The 7,943-nt window shown below is 44.7% G+C and overlaps 1 non-coding gene across 1 annotated transcript; it reads left to right on the top strand.

The window, feature by feature from the left end:
• The first annotated feature begins 7,296 nt into the window (after nucleotides 1–7,296).
• Nucleotides 7,297–7,439, top strand: LOC111727870. The gene has a single exon (XR_002775314.1). It is a non-coding gene; the product is annotated as a U4 spliceosomal RNA (small nuclear RNA).
• The last annotated feature ends 504 nt before the right edge of the window (nucleotides 7,440–7,943 follow it).

Here is a 7,943-nt window from a genome sequence, read left to right as displayed (position 1 = left end):
CCAGAGTGCTGGGATTACAGGCATGAACCACTGTGTATAGCCAGAAATTTTCCTTTTTTAGAAAGACGCCAGTCATATTGGATCAGGACCCACTCTCATGACCTTATTTTAACTAAATGGATCCTCAGTGACCTTATTTCCAAATAAGGTCACATTCTGAGCTACTAGGGATTTAGAACTTCAACCTATAAATTGGGATGGCACGGTGGTGAGGGGACACAATTTAGAACATAACAACCCTCATCAAAGGAAGACTAGCTCCTAGAGCAGCGGTTCTCAACCTGTGGGTCATGACCCTTTTGGGGGTCAAATGACCCTTTCACAGGGGTCGCCTAGATCATCCTGCATATCAGATATTTACATTATGATTCATAACACTAGCAAAATTAAAGTTATGAAATAGCAACAAAATAATTTTATGGTTGGGGGGGTCACCATAACATAAGGAACTGTATTAAAGGGATGAGACATTAGGAAGATTGAAAACCACTGTCCTAGAGGCAGGCCCCTTCAACCTGCTTCCCTAAGGAGAGTCACGCCTGGGAGCCAGTGCCAGGAAGGAAACCTGGTAGGGAAGATGGCGGTCGGGAGAAGGCCATCTAGGAACTCAGAGTGTGCCTCATTGTGCCTTCCTTGGACTACTGCTCCAGGCTTCTAGCTTGAAGGATGGAGGGAGAAGAGAACTTGAACAAAAATGTGGAAGGTGGCTCAGTGCCTGTGGCTCAAGTGGCTAAAGCGCCAGCCACATACACCTAAGGTGGCGAGTTCAAATCCAGCCCAGGCCCACCAAACAACGATGACAGCTGCAACAAAAAAAAATAGCTGGGTGTTGTGGCGAGCACCTGTGGTCCCATCTACTTGGGAGGCTGAGGCAGGAGACTCGCTTGAGCCCAGGAGTTGGAGGTTGCTGTGAGCTGTGATGCCACGGCATTCTACCCAGGGGGATAGCTTGAGGCTCTGTCTCAAAATAGTAAAAAAATGTGGAAAGTGTCACTTGGACACTGCTGGGACATTTTAATGACTGTGGCGGGTTGAATACGGGAATCCCCCAATTCATGTCCAGCAAGAATTTCCGAATGTGACTTTATTTGGAAATAAGGTCTTTGCAGGTGAATTTTGTTAAGGATCATGAGATGAGATCATCTGGATTTAGGGGAGTCCCTCAATCCAATGACTAGTGCCATTGTAAGGACAGGAGAAGCTATAGAAACACACCCAGATGTGAGGACAAAGGCAGGAACTGGAGTCATGAGCCTACAAACCAAGGGCTACCAAGGATTACCAGGATCCACCAGGAGGTAGGAGGTAGGCGTGGAGTAGGTTCTCCCTTGCAGTTCTACAGAGGTGCCCAACCAAGGCCCATGACTGGCTTAGAATGCTTATCTAAGAATTGTTGGGGCCATAGATTAAATACACAAACACTGGCCAGGTGTGGTGGCTCACACCTGTAATCCTGTTATTCTAGGAGCCCAAGAAGGTGGATCACTTGAGCTCAGGAGTTCAAGATCAGCCTGAGCAAGAGTGAGACCCTGTATCTACTAAAAACAGAAAAAAGTAGCCAGGTGTTGTGGTAGTTGCCTGTAGTCCCAGCTACTCAGGAGGCTGAGGCAAGAGCATTCTTGAGCCCAAGAGTTTGAGGGTGCTGTGAGCTGTAATGATACCATGGCACTTTAGCCTGGGCAACAGAGACTCTACCCTAAAAAAAGGGACCCAGATCCACACTGTCAACCACCTGCTCATGCTACCTCCACACTCTACCAGGAGTAGAAAATAGGCCATAACATGGTCAGGCCCCATTGGCTAAAGCCAGAGGCTTGAGAAAAGTATGGCTGGGTCCTTATTCTGTAGGTCCAGACTCCTTTACAAAGCCTTTGTGGAACCAGTGTGCCTCTCTCTCTCCCACACTCTCTAGGGCAACATACCTTATATTTCACTCATTCCTGCTGCATGATCTTCAACTCCTCCTTGAGTCATCACAGTTTCAGCCCTTCCAGGTCAGCAGAGACCACTCTTCACATTTCTGCAAGGCAAAAAGTAGGGAATTTGGCAGGATTGGCAGACATGCTCTAGGTCCAAGGCCAACTTCTTCATCCACTGGTCATGTCTCCTGGAAACACCCCACCCATGTCCTAACCCTAAGGATACGCTCATAATCCTGACTGGCACTAGAGAAGAACCCTGGGTGGCACTCTGAGCGCAGTGCCCCATTCCAGCCATACTAAGAAGACTAATAAAAGCCTTTTGCAACTGTGTGGGAGCAGAGCTGACACTGGTTAGTTTTCATTCTCCTTTTCCTTTCTGTTAAAATCCTTTCTTGTCCCTGGCCTGGCCTCTCCTTTCTTTCCGATTCTCACCCTGGATCTATGCCAGAATCTCTCAGTAAACAAAATCTAAAGATCAGTAACAAGTTGAGGGAAATATGGCCACATCTAATACATAATGTCTTGATTTCCTTCGTATATAAAAGACTGATGAATCAGTAAGAAAAAGACCAAAAACCATATGGGAAAGCAGACAAAAGACATGAAAAGATAATTCTCTGAAAATAAAATTGAAAATGACATTTGAGACTCAGTGCCTGTGGCTCAAGTGGCTAAGACGCCAGCCACATACACCTAAGGTGGCGGGTTCAAATCCAGCATGGGCCTGCCAAATAATAATGACAGCTGCAACCAAAAAATAGCTGGGCGTTGTGGCGGGCACCTGTGGTCCCAGCTACTTGGGAGGCTGAGGCAGGAGACTCGCTTGAGCCCAGGAGTTGGAGGTTGCTGTGAGCTGTGATGCCATGGCACTCTACCCAGGGGGATAGCTTGAGGCTCTGTCTCAAAAAAAAAAAAGAAAGAAAGAATGAAAATGACATTTGAAAATAGGAATATGTGCTCAATATGTTATAAGAGAAATATAATAGAGCATATTATGATGCAATTTTCATATAAAATAAAGATTGGCCAGGTCCAGTGGCTTACACCTGTAATCCTAGCACTTTGGGAGGCGGAAGCAGGGGGATCTCTTGAACTCAGGAATTGAGACCACTGAGCAGGAGTGAGACACCATCTCTACTAAAAATAGAAAAACTAGCAAAGTGTAATGGTGGGTACCTATAGTTCCAGCTACTCAGGAGGCTGAGGCAAGAAGATAACTTGAGCCCAGGAGTTTGAGGTTGCTGTGAGGTATGACACCACAGCACTCTACTCAGAGTGATGGAGTGAGACTCTGTCTCAAAGTCAATCAAATCAAATCAAATCAAAAAGATTAAGAATACCCTATTCTCTAAGGATGCAGGGAAACAGGGACTCTAGTATATTGCAGTAAAAATAATGCAATCTCTTTGGAATATATTTGCCAATAATCAGACTTAAAGCACATGACCTTTGACTCATCAGTAGAGAGGATTTCCATCTTTGCACACTTATTAACTGGACCCTTCACTGTTTGAGGGCTTTTGTACATGAGGAGGTACAAACACCGCTTTTTAAGTTTGTTTGATTCCAGTGTGTTAATCCTGGTATCTGTTACACAACGTGTTTCTAAACATTTATGTAATATTTATTGTTATGAACTGAACTGCATCCCCCCATGTCAAATTCTTAACCCCCAGATTACTGTATTTGGAGACAGGGGCTTTAGGAGGTAATTAAGGTTAGGACCTAATTTGAGATAGAACCAGTGTCCTTATAAAAAGAGGAGAAACACCAACCTCACTTTCCCTCTCTTCTCACCATGTAAGAACACTTTAAGAAGGGGGCTGTCTGAGGCCACTTTGATCTTGGGGAGATCTCTGGGGAATTTTGTTTCCCCAGAACTGTAAAGAAATAAATTTCTGTCAAGCTGCCCTGTCTGTGGTCTTTTATGACAGTCCTACCAAACCATCACAGTTATGTGAATATTTAGAAGAATATCATTTTTTTTTTTTTGAGACAGAGCCTCAAGCTGTCCCCCTGGGTAGAGTGCTGTGGCATTACAGCTCACAGCAACCTCCAACTCCTGGGCTCAAGCGAGTCTCCTGCCTCCGCCTCCCAAGTAGCTGGGACCACAGGCGCCCGCCACAACGCCCGGCTATTTTTTGCTTGCAGCGTCTTTGGCGGGTCCGGGCTGGGGATTCGAACTCGCCACCTTAGGTGTACGTGGCTGGTGCCTTAGCCAGTTGAGCTATAGGCGCAGAGCCAGAAGAATATCATTTAATGAGCCTATAAATCTGATGAATCGGAATGTCTCGACATTTGCAAAACATTGGTCACACCTGTTCATTTAATTAAATTCCTCTAAGTGTTTCATTAAAATCGTAAATCCATTATGTCAATTTTTTCCAATCCAAAATGTCTCCAGATAGAGTCAAGAGTCCCCTAGGGGAAGTGAGAGCTAAATCGTTGGTTGACACTTACTGAAACTGATTTTTCCAGTGGTTTTCAGGGAGAAACATTGTATTATTATGTTCACAATCAACAGTGTGCATATTCCAAAAATCAAGCATCTGTTCTAAATTCTAGATTTGCAGTAATGTGTTTTGAACTCTAAATGTTTCTGCCAGTGAATTCAGAGACTAGGCAGGCAACAATGTGACAATAAATACTCAACAAATGAAGCTTCATCATATGCATAGGACTCTATACCAGCAATAACTGACTTTGTATTTCAGTGGAAACTGCTTTCTAAGAAGGGACGTTATAAAGTGAACTTGGATGATTCTCCATGGAGTTTATACACACGATGAAGACATGCATGAATGTGTAGTCTAAGAATGAATTAGAAGGAAGTCCAAGGTCCCCCTGGAGCAGCAGGACCTGGCCCAGAGCCTTGGGGTCATTCTTGACTCCTCTCCTCCTGCCTCCCTCTTTTTCTTCCCTCCCTCCTTTCTTCTTTAATTTCTCCCTCCCTCACTCTCTCCCCAAAACACTTCTGCTTGATCAGCTAATTCCATCAGCTCAGCCTCAAAATAAGTCGCAAGCCTGCCACATGGCTGGACTCAAGCTTCTTCCCGCCAGCCCAAGGGATCCTGCTGGGAGGGAGAGGACCCATCAGCCAGGGGCACCGTGTGGATTCTGGATGGATCCCAATTCAAAAAAAGATGTTTCTGAGGCATTCAGGGCAACCACTGACCACATCCTGGATGATACAGAGAAATGAAGAAAAGATGATGCTTTTTTGAAAGTGTGATAAAAGCTTTGGGGTGACACTAAAGAAAATAATCCTTGTATCCAAAGAACTCACAAATGAAATAATGTGCTGCCTCGTACTTGCTTTAAAACTATTCAGGAGGAGCGGGGCTGTGTAGAGATGAACAAGTTCAATTCTGTGTTAACAGCTGTGGGAGGTGAGTAAGAGACACATGGGAGTTCATGACATTACCAACTTTACTTTTGTTGTTGTTTTTTAGAGACAGAGTCTCATTTTATCGGCTTCGGTAGAGTACTGTGGCATCACAGCTCACAGCAACCTCCAGCTCTTAGGCTTAGGCAAGTCTCTTGCCTCAACTTCCTGAGTAGCAGGGACTATAGACACCCACCACAACGCCCAGCTATTTTTTTATTACAGTTTGTCCAGGGCTGGGTTTGAACCCGCCACCCTTGGTATATGGGGCCAGCGCCCTATTCGCTGAGCTATAGGCGCCACCTACCAACTTTACTTTTGTGTGTGTTTGAAACTTTCTATGATAAGAGTTTTTGAAAATGAAATCTTGGCCTGACCTCACCTCTTCCCTGCCCACAACCTTCCATGGCTCCCATCTCCCTCAGTGTAAGAGCCGAAGCTCTCTCCATATCCCTAGGGCCTGTGTGAGCCACCTTGTCCCTCCCTGTCCTCTCCTCCTCCCTCTCTGCTCTTCCTCATTCTGCTCCTCCTCTCTGTCCCTCCAACACTCCAGACACAGTCCTGCTCCAGGGCCTTTGCACAGGCTGTTCCCTCTACCTAGAATTCTCTTCCCCTCAGATACCCACATCTCCCTCCCTCTTCTCCTTCAAAATAGGAAACATGAAATAAAGTCAGGACAGGATGCTCAGATGCTTTGGTAATTAGGGCAAAGCACATTAAAATGGCAATGAGAAATCATTTCACCTCCAGTAGATATGCAAAAAATGCATCCAAATGTTGGTGAGAAAAAAGAATGAGAACTCTCATGCACTGAGGGTGGGAGCTAAGCACTGGCATATCTAGTCAGGAAAGCAATGCAGTATGAATTGTCAAAAGTAAACACATACATATCTCTGACTTGGCATTTTCACTTGCAGGTATAAAGCCAAGAGAATCTCTTGTATGTTTGTTCCAGGAGACATGAAAAAAAATGTTCACAACAGCAGTGTTCATAAGAATCTCACACTGGGAACAGTCCACATGTCCATCCATAGGAAGATGGATGAATCAGTTGTGGAATCCCATACAGAAAATGAAGGAACATACGCAATAACTTGGATGAATCTTGCCATGAGGCTGATAAAGAAGCAGGCTGCGGTATGATTCTATTGATATAAAGTTTACAAATAAGCAACATTAAATTAGCATGTGTTTAAATGGTAAAACTATGGGGGAAAGTTCAGCGGGAATTTCATGAAGTGGTTGGTTACCTCCTCCAGGTGAGGGAGAGGAGAGATAAAAGAAATGAGATATGAGATAAAAGATATGAGGTATGAGATAAAAGAAAAACCTACTGAGGACTTATTAGTTACTAACAATGTTTTATTTAATGAAGTTAAAGAGGCACAAAGATATTTATTGCTGTTCATGAAATTATTGTAGACATGGTTTATGCATTATCTTATATGTATATGATTCACAATTTTAAAAGGCCATGTGGGGTTTATTGTAACAATGGGAAAAAATCAATCAACATTGAAAACCAGCCTGAGCAAGAGCAAGATTCATCTCTGCAAAAAATTAAAAAAAAAAAATAGCCAGGTGGAGTGGTGTGCACCTGTAATCTCAGCTACTCAAGAAGCTGAGGCAGAGAATCACTTGAGTCTGGGAGTTTGAGGTTGCTGTGAGCTAGGCTGACACCAGGGCACTCTAGCCTGGGCAATGGAGTAAGACTGTCTCAAAAAGTGAACAGAAAAAGAGAATAGCAAAGAAAAAAAAAAAAAACCCACTAGAAACATTTCCACACAGTCAGGAGCAAGACAAAGACATCTGCTGTCACTGCTACTATTCGGCATTGACCTGGAAGTTTGTAGCCAATGCAGCAAGATGAGAAAAAGAAATGAGAGAAATAAAAGATTGAGCACGAACATACTTGTTGTTTTGCAAGTGATATGATTGACTACCTACACTAGCCAATCAACTGAAAAGCTATTAGAAATAAGGAGTCCTAGCTTTGCGCAGTGGCAGTATCGTAGCCAATGAGGTTTATCCGAGGCGCGATTATTGCTAATAGAAACAAGGAGTCCTGTAAGGTGGCTAGACAGAAGATAAATATTCACAAATCAATCATTTTCTTGAACTCTCACAGCAGTCAATTAGAAAAATGTGTGCCCCTCTCCCCTACCACTGGTACCTGCCGCTGTTCTCCAGGTGTGGTTCTGGCCATCACAGCAAAGCTTCAGAAAAAAAGACATCTGGGTACTCGGGTGTTTTCTTCTGCAAGGACAGTAAAGACAGCCCCTCCTGGCAACCTGAACTCGGGCTGCCCCTTCCAAGCCCCTGTCACCCTCTAGGTCCAGCCGGGATGATAGTGGGGGTGAGAGGTAGGATGGGGGGTGGTCTGTTTCCACAACAGGCCTTCCACTCCATTCAACCTTCCAGAACTTTCCATCCCAGCCACCTCTTGTGACATCACTGGCAGTCCCTGCCTCCCCACTCCCATCCCACTGCTAGAGGAAACCGCCTCCTGGGCAGGGGACTTGCTGCTGTCTTTCCCTGTCATTTATTTGTGCATGCACACACCTCTGCACATGCCTATGAATCGGTCATGACCCTAACCCCAATGTCAGGCGTCATGCTAGACTCTGGGGACATAG

The sequence above is a fragment of the Otolemur garnettii genome, unplaced genomic scaffold, assembly GCF_000181295.1.
Source record: "Otolemur garnettii isolate 467f Iridium unplaced genomic scaffold, OtoGar3 scaffold00127, whole genome shotgun sequence".
NCBI classification, from domain to species: Eukaryota; Metazoa; Chordata; class Mammalia; order Primates; family Galagidae; genus Otolemur; species Otolemur garnettii.
The sequence above is the reverse complement of the archived record's forward strand: the minus strand, read 5'-3'. Positions and strand labels throughout refer to the sequence as shown.